The sequence below is a fragment of the Lissotriton vulgaris genome, chromosome 6 (genome assembly GCF_964263255.1).
Source record: "Lissotriton vulgaris chromosome 6, aLisVul1.2, whole genome shotgun sequence".
Classification (NCBI taxonomy): Eukaryota; Metazoa; Chordata; class Amphibia; order Caudata; family Salamandridae; genus Lissotriton; species Lissotriton vulgaris.
The window spans coordinates 1,664,756,956-1,664,773,971 of record NC_141694.1 but is presented as its reverse complement, the minus strand read 5'-3'; the positions used below and the strand labels follow the sequence as shown (position 1 = coordinate 1,664,773,971).

Genomic DNA, 17,016 nt, shown 5'->3' with positions numbered 1-17,016 from the left:
ATTCTTTTTTTATCTCAGCTTGTCTGTTCTGAAATGCTTAGTATTTCTTTTAAGGCATGGTGAGAGCGAAAGCCAAGACTGGAACCTGGTTCTCTAGTTCCAAAGTCAGTGGCTCTGAATATTATGCCACATCCTTCCTCCAAGACAATCTGCACTTATTTTGGCTTTATCTCCATTAGACTTACTGAGACACCCTTCCACCATACACCCACCCTTTACCCCTTCTTCCCTGTTGTTTTCCTGAGCACCTCTTATGAGCGCATGAGAAAGGCATTCCCTTCATTATGCAGCAGTGTAGAACAAGCGCTTTCACTTTAAATTTACAGAGTCTTGGATCCCGAGCCTCTCTTTCAGGACCCCTGCAAGCATTTCCTTGGCTCAGCGTAGTGCCTGCTTTTTTCTTATAAAGACACTCGCTCTCCTCTCCTTGCAAGTGTTTGTTTGCATTTAAACTACTATCAATTTGGAAAGGTACAGTCATTCTGTGTGATATAGACAAATTATGATTTTTGCAAATTAAATGCTTTCATCTAATTGTAAAATGTATTTATTTAGTTTGAACTATCTGGATACCAGGAACGGGCGCAACTGGAAAAAGAAGTGAACCTGGGTAGCCCCTCCCTAGAAGTGCTGGGCCTCTGAAGAGCATCGATGCTGATTCCTGACAGCCGATCGATGGGACTACGTACCATCACCCGCTCGCCACATTACCAAAACGACACGGACTTTAGGCCATTGCGCCCAACCTATCCAGGCGAGTCTCCCCGACTTGGAATACAGGACTGTCGTGCATCCACTCTACATTTCCGTCTTGAGAAAGACCTGCTGCGACCACAGACACAGGCGCCTAAGGGTCAAAACGTCGACGCTCTTCAGAGGCCCACCACTTCTAGGATTCTGAATAACTAAAGAAATAACAAGAATCTCTAGATATAAACTATTGTCTGGCCACCAGAAAAACACTTGTATATATATGTATATATTGATTGTATTGAATTCATCAGTCACTGTATATACTTCTCCACCACTTGATCACTATTCACCATTGTCACGCATTTGCACCTTGAATTCACTTTGACAGTCTTTGTACGCAATGCATGAAAAATCTATTTGAATGAATTTAATTCAGATAAAATGCACGGTACAACCAATTGATCTCAGGTCCTCATTTCATTCATTGTAAGGTCCGAGAATTGTGTTTGTTGGAGGGCGATTTCAGATTGCATTAACAGCCTTTTCAAATTACTTGCGCTCCACCCAACAGAACCACTCTTTCCTCTCACCTGATTGGCACTTTCTGAATGTGTACACATTTCAGGTCACTCGATTATTTTCTCTCTCTGCTATCACAGTGGCTTCCAAGGAAATAAGAAAATAAATCACAAAACCTAGAGTGCGGACCAAATAACGAACAATATGCTTCTAGCACCCCTCCATGCTGGAAAGTGAAAGTGCGCCATGCGTGCACTGTGTTGAACGCTGCGTACAAAGTGAAAGTGCGCCAGGCACGCGCTGTTTTGAAATGCCTTGTGTACATCACCTGTACGTAGGCGTGCAGTTCTCCTGTCCCCCTTCCGAACAGAAATCGACGACAATAGATCTTGCCAAGGCGAGCAGCGCATGCTCTGCGTCGCTAGGCGAGACCTAAAAAGGATCAAATAAAATGATAATAATATAATGTTATTCGCATTTTATTTTGGCCTCCTGCTGCGGCAGATTTGCCAGATGGGATGGGGTTGCAGATGAGGGGAAGAGTGGTAGTACCCTCCGAAGTGCACAATGACTGTTTGGTCGGCCCTCTCAGGCCGCCCAAATAAGTCATGTGCACTTCCCTGTTCTCCAGGCAGGCTGCATTACAACCTGCATGGAGAACATGCCCAGGTCTCCAGTCCCTGGCTGAGCGCCAAACCAAGGCGCTCATACTAATCACAATGCTGCATTGCAGCGTTGTGATTGGTCAGGGGAGCCTGGGTGCTTATCAATTATAATGCTGCATTGTAACCTTGTGATTGGTCAGGGGAACCTGAGGAGCAGGAGCAGAGCTGCGGGACCCGGTGGCAAGGTAAGTGTATTTTTTTTCTTTAACATTGTGCCCCGTAACCCTACCCCCGCCTGCTGCCCCCCCTCGCCGTAACCTGCGATTCGTGCCAGCCGCCACAGCCCAACCATCATAAAAGGTGGTCGTACTCAACTGAAGCTATGAGAACATCTCCTGTGCATCTCTACACTCCCCCTTCCCAAGTCAGTTCACCATTCACGTGCAGGTTGTCAACAATTGCTCACCAAAGCTCCTTCGGAGTTAGAAACACGGTAAACTTTTTAAGAGCTTTTATGAAATTAAACTTTTCTGTATCAGTGAACAGGTTTGCACGTCAAATGAAATTAAATGACACGCATTTCAGAGGATGGATTCCAAACAGGCTAGATTACAGCCTGTTCTCTTCCTAAAATCAATCTGTGGAAGTGCTATTCTGAATGTAAGCCTGAGACGCGCCAATTAAAATATGAAATCTTCTCTCGTTCTTCCTTGAACATCAGCAGGCGCGCGCGTCACCGCTCTTGTCCGGTTCCTGGGTGTGCGCTTCAGGCACCAGGCTGAACAATGGCAAAGAATTCAGTATTTAACTGCACAGATGTCCCCTGTACTGCTTGGATTTCTTTTCAGGGGCTTTACGTCTGCATCCGTCGGAGTCAAGCAATCAGGTGTGCGTCAGCCAAAGAACTTTAAAAAGAACACTACTCGTTTCTTTTTAAATCAAGTTTCGTACTCGAGGCCACATTTTACGTTTATTGTATACCGCTGTGTGTTTTTACGCAGTGTCTGATTTGGAAATAATAAGAGCAGGTGTCCAAAATGTTCTTTAGGTGCCCACAAACAAATGCTGAATATCAAGCCCTCCTTGTTATGAATATGCCTTTTTCGCCTTACATGCCTGTCCACTTCTCTTCTTTCCTCCCTAACCACTGTTTTCCTAACTTTTTCTTCCTCTCTCACTTGTCAACCTTTCTCTTCCTTCCTCTGGCAGTCAAGTCCCTAAATATCTTGGCCATCACCTGCTGTCTGCAACCACCGGCACAAATTAAGCTCTGCTTTGGAGGGCGATTGGGAAAATGTTATTGTGAAGGTAGGAAATTCAAGAAGAGTCTATTTAATTAGGCAGTTTTAATATTGACGTGAATCACTTATGAACATATCAGAAAAATAAGAAAATGATTGGCCCTCAGACCAGTAGCCCTTGTAAGTACTTGGCCTGGTGTATGGGCGGATCTATCGCACAAGTCTATGACAATATGCATCAACCAGAAGATAAGTGGAGGGCAGAAACAATGCATGGACAGAAACAATTTGAGGTAGTATACAAAACCTACTATGCGAGATGATGGTTTGTGGTTCTGGAGTTGGTTTCTGTGAAAATGGTGCAAAGCCGAACACCATGGTGTAGGGGTGAAAGTTTTTATAAAGTGGCCGGTGGCTGTCAAACCCCATACTTGCAGCTTCGTGGCATGGGCCTGCAGTCACCATATACTCTACAGAAGGATTTCGCTACAACCAAGACTGACTACAAATATTGGATCCTATTTTTTTGGGAGAGGGACTATGATCTGGAGTAATCTGGAAAAAACGTGCATAATTTTTTATTCAGTTTGCACATGGGGTAACCCAGATGTGTTTCTCCTTCCTCAACACCCACATAGAGCTGTGGTGGGAGATGTATTCCCAACACCAAGACATTGGGTGTGACTTCACGGAGTGGCGGGCATACAGCACTACTGGTGCCTCAAAGACCCATTATGGTGTGTTATGAGACAACTGATTTGTGAGCCCTGCTCTCTGTGCTGCCCACTGCTGAGGACGCATGACACATACACCCTGTGCTAAATGGAACAAATATGTTAGTGTATATGTTTAAATCCATATGAGTCAGTTCACAAAACAATATTTCCACTTTAGCTAATTCAAATTTCAAAGTGCTGTAACACACAGATGAACATTTTCTCAAAAGCCCAGGAGATGAAATTAAGGAGGCACTTGAGGGTGCAGCTATGGCAAGTACGCCCACCATTTGCACACTAGTTTCATTTATGGTGAGAACCTGCTCTCTGAAGGAACCTTTTGGTTTATTTTGTCATATACGATATGTAAAAGTTGTAACTTTGAACTAGTGATGTACAATTAGACTTTGCTAAAAAATGACAACACAGAGCACCTTTGTACATATCCCAATAGTGTCCTATACCCTTAATCGGCACATAGAGACTTGAATATTTCACAGGACCCTTTTCAAGGCATTAGTCATTGTAGCAACTTTATTCCAAAATTGTGTTTTAAATTAACTTTTTCAAAATGTACGTGGGGCGGGGGAACCTCCTATCAAGACCATACTTGATGCAGGCTCCTTAGCTGAAATTCAGTTTGGGTATTACATCTGGCTTTTAGCAGTGCCCGTTGAGGATATGAGTGGAGCCAGTAGAGTAAGTTGGTGGAGCCAGTGGAGGAAGTGGGTGGATCTGGGTAAAGTGGGTGCGGCCTCCTACGAAAATTTGAGCACCTGTACTTAATATTTTACAAATTAAGCACCGCAACCAGTGTGCCACTTATAAGCTCACATATTCCTGGAAGACAGCATAAGACGCAGCATGATAATAACACACATTGTGCACCAAAAACAGATATACTCTGCCTTCCTAGACCCTAACGTGCACGTAGCTGTGGCCAACACGCTGGTGCAGACATGTTTTAAGAAGGAAAAGAATGCCAGTCTGGGGGCCCTATAACCCTATAAAAAATACAACTGATTACAACTGATTCACAATTCTACATCTGCTGGCTGTATGTCATAATATCGAGGACAGACATGTCTCAATACAAAATTATTGTAGAGAGAAAATCAACAAGCAAAATAGCACGAAGTTGAACACTTATAAATGAGTATAGATTTACTATCCTTACCTTAAGATCTGTGTACTTTCATCAAATTTTTAAAACTAATTTGGCAGTCACTTCAGCAGCTATCTTGAAAATGTTGTGGTGATCTGTCAAGCGGGTCAGAGTAAAAGGCGGGACCCAAAATGCTGTTTATCTATCTTAATTTCTATAGGAAACTTTAGGCAGCTAGAGCCCGAAATGCTGAACGGAATTACACCAAATTTGACAAAAAGGTAGCTCTTGGACCAGATAGTGCCCATTTTGTTGACCGGTGTAAATCCATTCAGTAGTTGCAGAGAAATGTAAAGATTTTTAAGATATACAACTGAGGCCACAGAGGATCCACGACCCCTCCTGATCTTTTGCCTGTGAACTGATTGGCTGCCAGCACTTCAAAGCAGCCATTTTGTAACTCGGCTGAAGTGAGTCACAAGAAAAACATTAAAAAAAAGGAAAAGGGGGCAAGGTAGAAACACCCTGACCCCCTAGGCCTCTTGGTGAGGTCCCCCACCCAGGGCCAAAAAAGCATTAAAAAGAAAATGGCGGGAGTCGCGCTATATATATGTATATGTATATTCACTGCAACAAAAAAAAGCTTAAAGGATGTAATAAATGAAAATGGCAGTTAAAACATACCATTTTAAACAAACAAAACCACAAACCAGTTATAGTTATCGCAAGTATAACTTGTGCCCTAAAATAACTTCAACTCCTGCCCCCGCCGTGTACAGGTATTGTCATCATGATGTCATTTCAGATGTTGCAGTACAGTTATCAATAAGTCATAGAACATGTTATGAGTTATGTAACATGGAAGGGAATTAGCAGTGCATGGTTACGGCTACTTATAGTCAATCTATTTAAGTATTGGGCTCACTACTCGTCTTCTACTGTGAATGCGGTGAAGGGCATAAAAAAAATCAGGAGTTCCACGTGTCAATTTTAAAGATTTAAATCCAACAATTCTGTGGTACAGCATAATAAAAATGGCCACCTCTGACAAGTCTTTTGTGAACCAACCAACACATTCTCCACTTCTTTTCTGATTTTATGCTGTATGGCAAAAGTCCTGCTATTGAGCCCAGGTAAAAGTTTTTGTTATTGGAATGTAGAGGTGCTGTTGTCTTCTGTTGTCAAATAGTTTTTTATTCACTCTTTCTACCTCTAAATCATCTATTCAGCCAATCAAATGTAGTACTCCTTGTTGGCTGAGTTTACTCTGGAGCAACATAATTTAGAGCTCCACCCCTTCAAATTCAATAAATATAACGTGAAATATATGTATTCAATGTGAGTGTAACCGTATTAATCTGTGTGCACTCTATTAATCAAATATAGTAACTGGCCTTATTTTCTTTAATGAGCCACTGGTGTATTTAGCTAAATTATTACAAATGTACTCACCTTAAATAAAAAATGTATACCTTCCTTAAAAGCACTCGATAAATACCAATGCTAATTGTATTTGCTTGGATACCATTTTGAATCCTCCTTTGGCCTAACTTTGAACAAGGCCAGATTTGCACATGCTGAATTTTCATAAATGTTTGCCAGTGTCTTGTGTTTCTTTCCTCTGCAGTTGTCTTATCCTGTGTGTCGTAAGCTAGAATAGGCTTATTGTTTATTAGAACATTGGAATGTTGGGAGCTCCATTGCAGACTATGGAGTGCTCCCTGCTTCTACGGGCCAGTAAAGTCCCGCAGAGCCTTCTACAAAGGCTTCTCGAAGCTCGAGGGGATTTATATCAACTGGAACTTTGATAACCCTTTGTTTAATTTGTTAGAACATTCTGCCCTCTGGTGGCAGAATGTTCTAATAGCCTTATACCCCTTCGTAGCAGGGCGATACCGGCTATTAAAGTCCAGCTGTCTAGTTAAAGTCCCTCGCCTTCGCTCGGGCCTTTAACGATTCAGCGGGCCTTTAATAGCCGGTATAGCCCGGCGGGCTATCAGGCTATATTGTAATATGCTGATAGTTAGCTGCAACCTATTGAGGAGTTGGATTCAGACATAGAGGCTGAGATTGTGGGAGAGATTCTCCTGTACCAGTCATTCTGGACCGATATTACGTCTAAGGTTGCACACTTGTATGCCGTATTGTCCAACGGGAGAAAACTGGGAATTTACATGCTCCCAGAGAACAACAATATTTGACTGGTTCGTTTGGTAGGAACTGATATGGATGTTTTCCAGAAGCTTCTTTCCTGCTTTAATGGACTGTTTAGCAGACAACATCCTATCTTCGCAGAGAAAAGATTCCTTTTCTACTCTGCTGATTTTCCTTGCCCAGAGGTTTGAGCTTCATGCTTGAACACTTGCATATCCTCTGAACCTTAGATGTGGGTCATCTGATGCTGACGCCTTGTTCATAGAAACCCCCTTGTCACTTTCAATGTTTTATTTAGAAAAGGAACACTCCTTTTTAGACCACTTATTTTCGACATTTATCCTCTCTTATTTGATTATATTTTGCATCTTTTTACATCATATACACATTTTGAATGCTTGATCATTTTGATATTTTTGCTCTAATGATACATTTACTGAACCTGTGCTAACCAATTTGAAATGTGATTTTGACTAATCCATTAATAAAACCTTTTGGGTTTTGGCACCTTCCACTCTGTCACTACTACAGCTCAAGACTCAGAAATCAAGTAACAAGAATAGCAAAACAAGGATAAGCAAATATGTAGGCACCCTGGAAACAAACAGTTGGTCTAACCGGAACTCTGCTAACATGGCCCACACTGGGGACCCTACCTGTGAGCAGAAGTGAGTTGCTGCCTGTTGGGAGCCGTTTGCATGTCCCGCTGACCCAGGGACTGTTTTCTGCATTTCACCTTAGCCCCTCGCCGCACCCGCTCCGCGGGTGCCGCTTCGCGGAAAAGGAGGGTGTGAACACCGTGTAGGCGCTGGGCTTCTGGAGGCGCTGAGAGTATCACCAAACCGGCGTTGGCGCTGTAGCAGGGACTCGAAGGTCCAGGAGTCCCTGCTCTCGCAGCTGCGCGAGTGGACGCGCCCACCAACCAGCCACGCCCCCCGCCTGCAACGCTCTCTGATTTAAGGCTCTGTCAGGCGCTCCGCGGGACGCGAGCGGGACGCCGAGCGAAGCCCGGGCAAAGGGCGGGCCCTCTTAGGCCCTCAGAGGCCTGAGGAGCCTGGCCTGTGCCAGACACCCTGCCCAATTGCAAGTAGCCAAAGGACATCGAGACTGCATTACTGTAAGTTGGCTACATTGTGCTGTAAGATACCATTCTGAGCCTCTGAGCTCCTGTTGTACTGAGATTGGTACTGGTTATTGGCCATAAGCATTTCCTGCTGTATAGTGGGTTATATTTTGGGCTTGCCATGAATCACCCAGAGACCAGAAGCATGGCAGCTGCTGGGGCAAAGAAACTAACTGGTACCTTAGATGATTTCATAGTACGTACACATGCCCTCATTGATGAAGGGATCATACTGATGGACAGAAGGGTGTCCCAAGACTTAGCCATGGCAAAGCGTTCCTCTCTGGGCCATATTGCACAAGCTTGCACACCTAACAGTGTATCCGCTCCAAAAACACTTGTAATGGTACACAAGGATCGGGGCTCTGACTTACCAGCTTCACAGGAAGGCCTGGAGGCAACCCCAAATCTCTCCTTGTTGCTGGAAAATGGCCCGGCTGCAACTGAGAATGAAACTATAGCTAGTACCCTAATTGAAAGGGGGAGGAAGGAGGGGGCAATCCCTAAACAAAAGAGTATTAAACAAAAGTCCATTAAAACGACCACTCGAAAAGGGAAAAAACCCCAGACTGGCAAAATCCATGACCCAATTCAGATGGATCCGACTCCGTTGAATGTGAGCACCAACCTAGATGCTCACTCCAATACTAATGATACCGCGGGCGGGCCCCGGGTAAGTGTGGGCATAACATTAAGTCTGCCAGATGAAACCATCTTGGATAGTAGCTTGGAGGGAATCCTGGAACTAAGTGGGGTAGTTGACAATCAAGCTGGAGGGGGTGAGGACAGTAGCAGCCTAAGCATGGTTAATAATAACATCTTTGCAATGCTAAAAATCCTCTTAGAACCTATTGAGGTTAGGCTACGATGTTTGGAAACAATACTGACCAACATCCATAAAGATATTAGTGCCCTTAGCTTCAATTTGAACAATAAAGTACCACAAAAAAAAACAACTATGAACAGACCACCCACAGCTGCTAAAAGCGATGTTACCACTAATCTACCTCCAAAACCTACCACTAATCCACCTCCAAAACCCACCACTAATCCACCCCCAAAACCTACACCAACACCTAAAAACCCAACCACAACTGATAAAGTAGCGCCACCCATTCAAACTCCCAAGGATAAAGCTAATGTAGAAAAAAGGGAGACACGTAGAAACATAAATCTACCGCCAGAAGCCTCACCTTACGTTGTGGTCCTTACTGGAGTCCCCCAACCTGATAATAAATCAAATGAAAATAATGGGGGACTTGTAAATAAAACAATACATTGGTTAAATGATAATTACCCTCTCCCACCAGCCTTTAAAAGCAACATCCTTATGGTTGAAAGGGCTCCTTGGGTGGGGTATAATAATAAAAAAAGGACACACGGTGATTGCGTGGTGATAACATTTGAGAATCCCCGCACCGCAGAATTTATCACATCGAGGCCCCCAAGAAATTATGGTTTGTCTATTGTCGCTAGGTCACTATCCTACTTTTACCCTGAGGGTGAACAACCGGATAATAGGTGGAGTTGGACCAGGGACAAACGACACCATGGTGGTAACACTGGTCAGGTTTTTGATAATAACTACCACAACACACAGTGGAATGGGAGGCATGAAGATGGTTGGAACACTGTGAAACACAAAGGGAGGCCTCCTTACCTCCATCCACAAGGTTATGACCCAGGATGGACAGGCAATTTGCAATTCCCTCCGTTTTTCCCGTGTTACAACCGGTTTGATTGCTTGGAAGCAGTGGATTGACTCCCTAAGATCAAGGAAGATGACCGGTTGTTTAACAATCCTGTGGGCTTGGGTTCTATAAGTTGTCTAGGGTCTGAGGAAACCCCAGAAATACAGGTGGGGGATGAGTCAATACAAGGGAGCCTGGTCAGAAGACTAGGGGATACTGTAGATATTTTACCTGTAGAAAAAGATTATTGTAAGGTGCTCTTTTGGAACGTGGCTGGGTTAAAACAAAAGATCACCAATCCAACCTGGGATGAGGCCATTACCGACGTGGGTATATTAGCCCTTCAAGAAACCTGGGCCACCACGCCGATACATCTTAATGGCTACAAAACTTACTTTACCCCTGCGGTGGGTGGAGTACACGGGAGACCCAAGGGGGGGTTGATTGTATACATATCTAATCTCCTAGTATACGATAAAATTTCTTTTTCCCCTGGATCCAGTTACTATCAAAAAATAGTGATGTACACACAAGGAAGGGTCCAAAGATGGTTCTTTTTAATTTCTATAATAATTGTCCAGATAGCATGATTAAGGACGTACTTGCCACACTAACCTCAGAAATGCAAGACGAACTTGATAAGAGCAAGAGGGCTGAAGTTATGTTATTATGGGGGGGTGATTTTAATTGCACTCTCTGCAAAAAGGGCCAAAAGGGTATCTGTGGTTTAATGCTGGAACAAGATGTCAACTTGACGCATTTTGAACATACCCTACTAGGCGACTCATTAAATGAGATGATTTTTAATTTCAATTTTGGGTTCTCAAATGAGTTAGCACATCATACAACGACATTTGCCCCAACTTTTGTTTTGTTTTGTTTTGTTTAATTTCAATTTTGGGTTCTCAAATGAGTTAGCACATCATACAACGACATTTGCCCCAACTTTTGTTTTGTTTTGTTTTGTTTTGTTTTGTTTTTGCCTCATCTATTATCGATTTTAGTTTATGTACACTTAGCTCTGCGAGCAGATTGATTAGAGCAAACATCATGGACTTACCACTGAGTGATCATCTGCCACAGGTTTTAAAAATGGAGAACCTATTTGCTGTAGTCGACACTAGAGAATGTCCGAACCAAATGGTTCAGGACGTGAGGTTGGGTGCCCAAAATGGCTACAACCTTAAATGGAGCAGACTGGTTCCGGATGATTTTTTGTATAAAATTGTGAGTAAATGCATGAGTAGTTTTTCGATCTGTTTAGATGAATGCGCAGAGAACTGTGAAATAATAACCCATTTTAATATCATCTCTAGTACAATTAAGGAAGCTTTGTGGGTCGTAAGGAAAAATTCCCTAAAGTCCAATAGGAAATGGTTTGACAGGAACTGCACTAGAGCCTTAACTAAGCTTAGACATGCAATTCATAAAAGACCACGGGACGTAATCCTAATTAGAATTGCAAGGAAGGACTATAATTTAGCATTGAAGGATAGGAAGGCCTCGATAAAAAGGGAGGCTTGGGATAACCTATGCGCTGCCTCAAAATCAAAGGATCCGGCTGCTTCCTGGAGGGTTATTAATACCCCCCTTTTACATGAACAAAAAGCACGCATGGAAATTGCCATCTCAGAAGAGGAGTGGGTGGCTCATTTTTCTTCCCTTTATAAGGCTGTGGAACCAACCCCTGAAACAGGCCAAGATGGGGGGTTGCTAAATTTAGATTCATCCAGAACTTTGATTGTAACTCTTTCTGAAGTTACAGCAAGCTTGAAGGCGACTAAGGGTGGCAAGGCAGCAGGACCAGACGGTATACCAGCCGACCTCTATAAGGCTAACATCGAATTATGGGGGCCACTGTTAGTTCAGCTCTTCAATGCCGCTCTGGTAAATAGCCCAATTCCTACCTGGTTTACATCGGTAATAGTCCCAATCTTCAAGAAAGGGGACAGGCTAAGTTGTACTTGTTATAGGCCAATTTCCTTATTGGACTCTTCTATAAAAATTTTGGGGAGAGTGATTTTAGCTAAATTACAAAGCTGGGCCGAGGATAATGGGGTGTTAAGTGATTTCCAATTTGGGTTCCAAAAGGGTTTAGGGACCATAGAGCAAGGTTTGAATCTTTTTACCCTGCAACAGAAGTATATAAAGGTTAAAAAACAACGTCTATACCTCACTTTTGTTGATTTATCATCAGCTTTTGACTGTGTGTCACATACTAAATTATGGTCAATTATGGCAGAATTGGGGGTAGACAACGCCATTATATGCTTTCTGAGAGAGCTTTATTCTGGGGCCCCTGCTAGTGTCAGATATGGGAATAATGGTGAATGTAGCAGACAATTTGGGATTGGTCAGGGTGTGCGCCAAGGTTGCGTCCTAGCCCCCTTTCTATTTTTGTTATATATAAACGGAATGGAGAAGCACCTCGTGCAGGAGGGCAGGGACATGCCTATGGTGAGAGGTAGGCCTGTCCCTGCACTGATGTACGCTGATGATGCTGTTTTGATGGCACGCACACCAATGGCTTTACAAACTTTGGTTACAGCCTTTAACACTTTTATGCTTAGTTTAGATTTGAAAATCAATTGTTCTAAAACCTTATCTATGTACTGTGGGTCCAGAACAATCAAGCATTTGAAGCCAATCTTCATAAACTCCAATCCCTTAGAAAGGACCCCTACCTTCCCTTATCTGGGGATACTGTTCCATGAAAGTGGCTCATGGACTACAGCAATCCATGCTAGATCTTTGTTATTTGCTAAGACCATTATGGCCCTAAAATGCTTTATGAAAAAATTAGGTAAAAAACCCATAAAGGAGATTTTAACTGTTTATAATGCGACCTGTATATCTGTAGCCACCTATGGTGCAGGATTATGGGGGTATTCAAATATTAGTGCGATTCAAATCATGGAAAACAAGTTTTTATGCCACATTCTGTCCGTACCCCAAAGTACTGCAACGATGATATGCCATGCTGAATTGGGAACACCTTATGTTACCGATACTATTAAAATTCAGCCAGTCCTCCTTTGGCATAGGGTTTGGACAAATGATGAATGTGTTGTTAATCGGGCTATTTTAAAGGACATTATGGCATTGGACAATATCAGTGATTTTAAATGGATAGGCTACGTCAGAAACTTTCTAGAAAAAATAAGTTGCCCCCAATACTTCGAGGACCCACAATCAATGGAATATATATCTAGAAGAGATTTGAAAAATCTCTGTATGGCGTACCTCAAGGAAAAGAGATATATAGAGGAGGCGAGAAAAAAGACTGTTTCTGTCCATCAGGACATTTTATGTGGAGAGAAATTGCAGCCATATCTTTCATTGTATATGTCCAATCATGAACGTTACCTTTTGACCCGTTTTAGATTGAATATTGTTTTTAGGACATTATCGTTCCCCATGATGAATTGTTGGTCGAAGGATTTATGTCTTTGTCCATGTGATGATGTATCCCAACAATCCGATATACACATACTATTTTTTTGTAAATGTTATACTCTTCCTCGAAAGAAACTTATCATCCCTATCCTCAAGGATTTAAATGTATATAGATGCCGCCTAGCGTTCACAGAGTGCCAGAAAATGGAAACTGTTTTTATGGTTGCCTCAATTGCAGAATTTTTAAAATTAGTTTTTAAGTGCCGTAAATCAATTCAAATGGACTGATCGCTTTTATTGTATATATGAATTCACTTTTGTTGTTTTCCTTTCTCGTGATTTAAAAAAAAAAAAAAAAGTCTACTCTACCTCTTGTAAATTGTACCTTTCATGCTACTTTCATGGTTATCTTGCTTTTTAACCGAATAAAGTATTTTTGAATCTTGAATCTTGATTATATTTTGCATCTTTTTACATCATATACACATTTTGAATGCTTGATCATTTTGATATTTTTGCTCTAATGATACATTTACTGAACCTGTGCTAACCAATTTGAATTGTGATTTTGACTAATCCATTAATAAAACCTTTTGGGTTTTGACACCTTCCACTCTGTCACTACTACAGCTCAAGACTCAGAAATCAAGTAACAAGAATAGCAAAACAAGGATAAGCAAATATGTAGGCACCCTGGAAACAAACAGTTGGTCTAACCGGAACTCTGCTAACATGGCCCACACTGGACTGAAGGGAAACTGGGACTTCAAAGGGCTCATTGTGATCACATACTTCCGGTGAGAGAAGGCTAGCACATGCCAGCCACAGGTGTGCAAAATTCCTCCACCCATCCTTGGCCTGCAGGGATGGAGATGAAGCAGTGAGCAGGAAATCGTAGGTAATGGTATTTTTAGCATAAGCAGACTGGCTTCCACAAAGTCCATCATGGATCGGATGTCAATTTCCAAATAGTGTCCCAGAGCCTTGAAATCAGCGTATGCTTGCAGTGGAGGGTTGAGGAGCTTATGAGAACCCTGAAAAGTGCCAAAGGTGGGGCCTTTGGTGGTGAACATGAGAGCGCAGGGAGAGAATCATGACACCCCCACACCAAAAACCTGACTTTGCTTCCAACATATACTTAGGGGGTAGAGGAATAATGGGTGAGCCATATATGACATGTAAAAAATAAAAATGAAGAGTAAAAAGAACAACATGGTGTTCTGTCAACAACCGCCCCCACCCTCCTCGATATACCTTCCTCACACTCCAAATAAAAAAATCATGGCCTCCTGCCCCCCCCCTACTGCTTTCAGCAAAATCCCCCCCCCCCCCACACCCCCAGCCAAACTGCAAAAAGAATTACCTGGCATTCTGCCATCAACCCCCACTACCCTCAGGGCCATAAGCCCAAAGCTATGCTCCCCCGATACACTGAGAGAGGAGACCACCACCGTGCTGACAGCGGCGCAGTGAGAGCTGCTAGTCATTGCAGGTTAATTTTTCTATTATCACTGGTCTGCAGAGACAAGCACTAACAACTGAGCAGGTGGTCAGCACTGGCACCGCACTGCCTGCGCTCTCCCAGATACCCAGGAGAGGTGGGGGAAGGCAGGTGGGACCACCAGACGCTATTCCACCATTGAGCTCTGGTCTTTTGAGATCCAGGTAAAGGAGCAGACCAAAGTGGAAGCACTGGGTGAAGTCACAATCGTGTTTAACCACTGTTGTTACATCACTGCAGTGACTAATGGCATTTTAATCAGGTTATTCATAATAAAGGCTTTCTCTAGAAGCCATACATCCCAATAGAGTTCACAAATTAGCCAATATTCAACCTTGTGCTCTTTCCAGCTAATAAGATTTTCTTATCTATCAGTAGACATGTCAGAGACCTCTCTATTATTTTCAATAGTGGTCAAATTCTGATCCGCGTTCCCTTATACAGACATAAATATAGGATTCACACAATATTAACCGTTTTAGGTTCCGGAGGGCTAGCCCAGAGCAGCCTGTTATGAATATTAATATGGTACAGAGAAGATGATTTAAGGAAGAAACAGCTGGCTTTTTTTGTCTTACCTCAAGACAGAATTTCTTTTTTTAATTATTATTTTTATATACAGAATACAATCACAAATGCTTTCAGTAGTATAATACTAAACTGTTTTTCATGGTTGGCTAATGACACTGAAAATTTACAGCGTAAATATTGACCAGCTAACCTCTTGCATGCACTGAAACCAGCATATTGAGTCCCATTCAAGCTGGCGGAATCCTGGAACTATATAAATGCCAACAAAAACTTTGGTTATTATGAAACCCCATGCAAGTTATTCTCACTCCCACTAGAAGGAACTGGGCACTGGAATAGTTCTCCGCTGGCCCCACCCCCACACAGTCAAACCTATTCACTTTGCAACAGGGACAACACTTCACTGCAGGTAAAAATATATTCCATCAAATACTTTTTTTGAGTGAGTTAAAAATTGTTGATATTTGACTAGAGATCATAATAATATTTTTGACAAGGCACATTATACAATTATATTAACAATTTTCTGCGTCAAATTACCTTTCCACTTCCTAGAATGAAGCAACTTGTAATTAACCCCAGTCTTCACTACCTTCAAGGCTATTTCATCCTGGATGAATCAAATACTCAACTTAAACATGGCAAATATGCAGTTCCACCATTGCGTGTTCCAGAGCTATGCTTACCCACTACTAGACAGCCTGCCTCGTTCCACTTCCTCTTGAGACATCTTCAGTACTAAGCAATTCAAGTCCACCAGAGGCAGGCTTTATACCCCAACCTCATTTGAGCCACACATTATCACCCTAATGTCCACTGGAAACGTTTTAAGCACGTGTGGACATCTTCCATCAAACGCAGTCTTTGGAATGGTGACCAAAGGCCTCCTCCCTCACAAACTGGACTTTTGTAATGCTGCGCCGGAGCGCAAACGACACTTTCATGAACAATCATCCTGTGTGAAACGACAAGGCAGTAATACACATTGCCTAAAACGCGTGTCAGATTTTTAAGTCACTTCCTTGGTTTTCGATCAAGGACAACTGTACATTTCAAGTCGTTGACTGCCCTTACAAGCCATCGGTGACAACACTGTGGGATGGTTCTCTCCAAAGTCATAATTCCATAAATCATTCAAAGGTCTTTGAATAGTCCACCTCCTTCAAGTCATCCATGCAGATTTACTGCGAGGGGACAAACACCCATGCCAGACTTTAACACCTTAGAGACCTCCAAATCTACTGACCTATTGGAAATGCCTGCAATTACCAACTTTCAGCAGGACTTCGAATTGATTAATCTGTGTAATTTGTGCTGTTCTTCATGACGTGCCCATCATGTCTGAACTTTTTTGCACAAACAAGTTCCAGATGATATTGTACCTCACACATTTCCCAAATGAATAATTATTGTATGTACATTTTAGACATGTTTATTAAATAGTAAGAAAGAAGGTAAAGAACTGATGCGGGGACAGCATTTCTTATCATATAAATGAGGATTAGAATAAAACAAAAAAGGAGGTAAGGTGAATGTCGATAAAAGGAAACAATAAAAACAAAGAACTGAAGAAAGGGATGGAAGTGACAGATGCAAGGATTCGAAGAGAGTGAGATGAAGGAAAAAGTCAGAACTTGTGTTAAAAACGGAAGGATCGCCGAAGAAAGGAAAAGGTATAATGAAAAAGGGTTGGGAAGTATAGAAGAATAGAAGTGATAAGAGGAACGAATGGGACAGAGTG

The 17,016-nt window shown here is 42.4% G+C and overlaps 1 protein-coding gene across 4 annotated transcripts in view; it reads right to left on the bottom strand.

Annotated features, from left to right (window-relative positions):
• The window catches only part of KCNH1 (potassium voltage-gated channel subfamily H member 1), a 1,530,898-nt gene that overhangs the window by 578,122 nt on the left and 935,760 nt on the right, over nt 1-17,016 (bottom strand). The gene's annotated exons all lie outside the window — the stretch shown is intronic.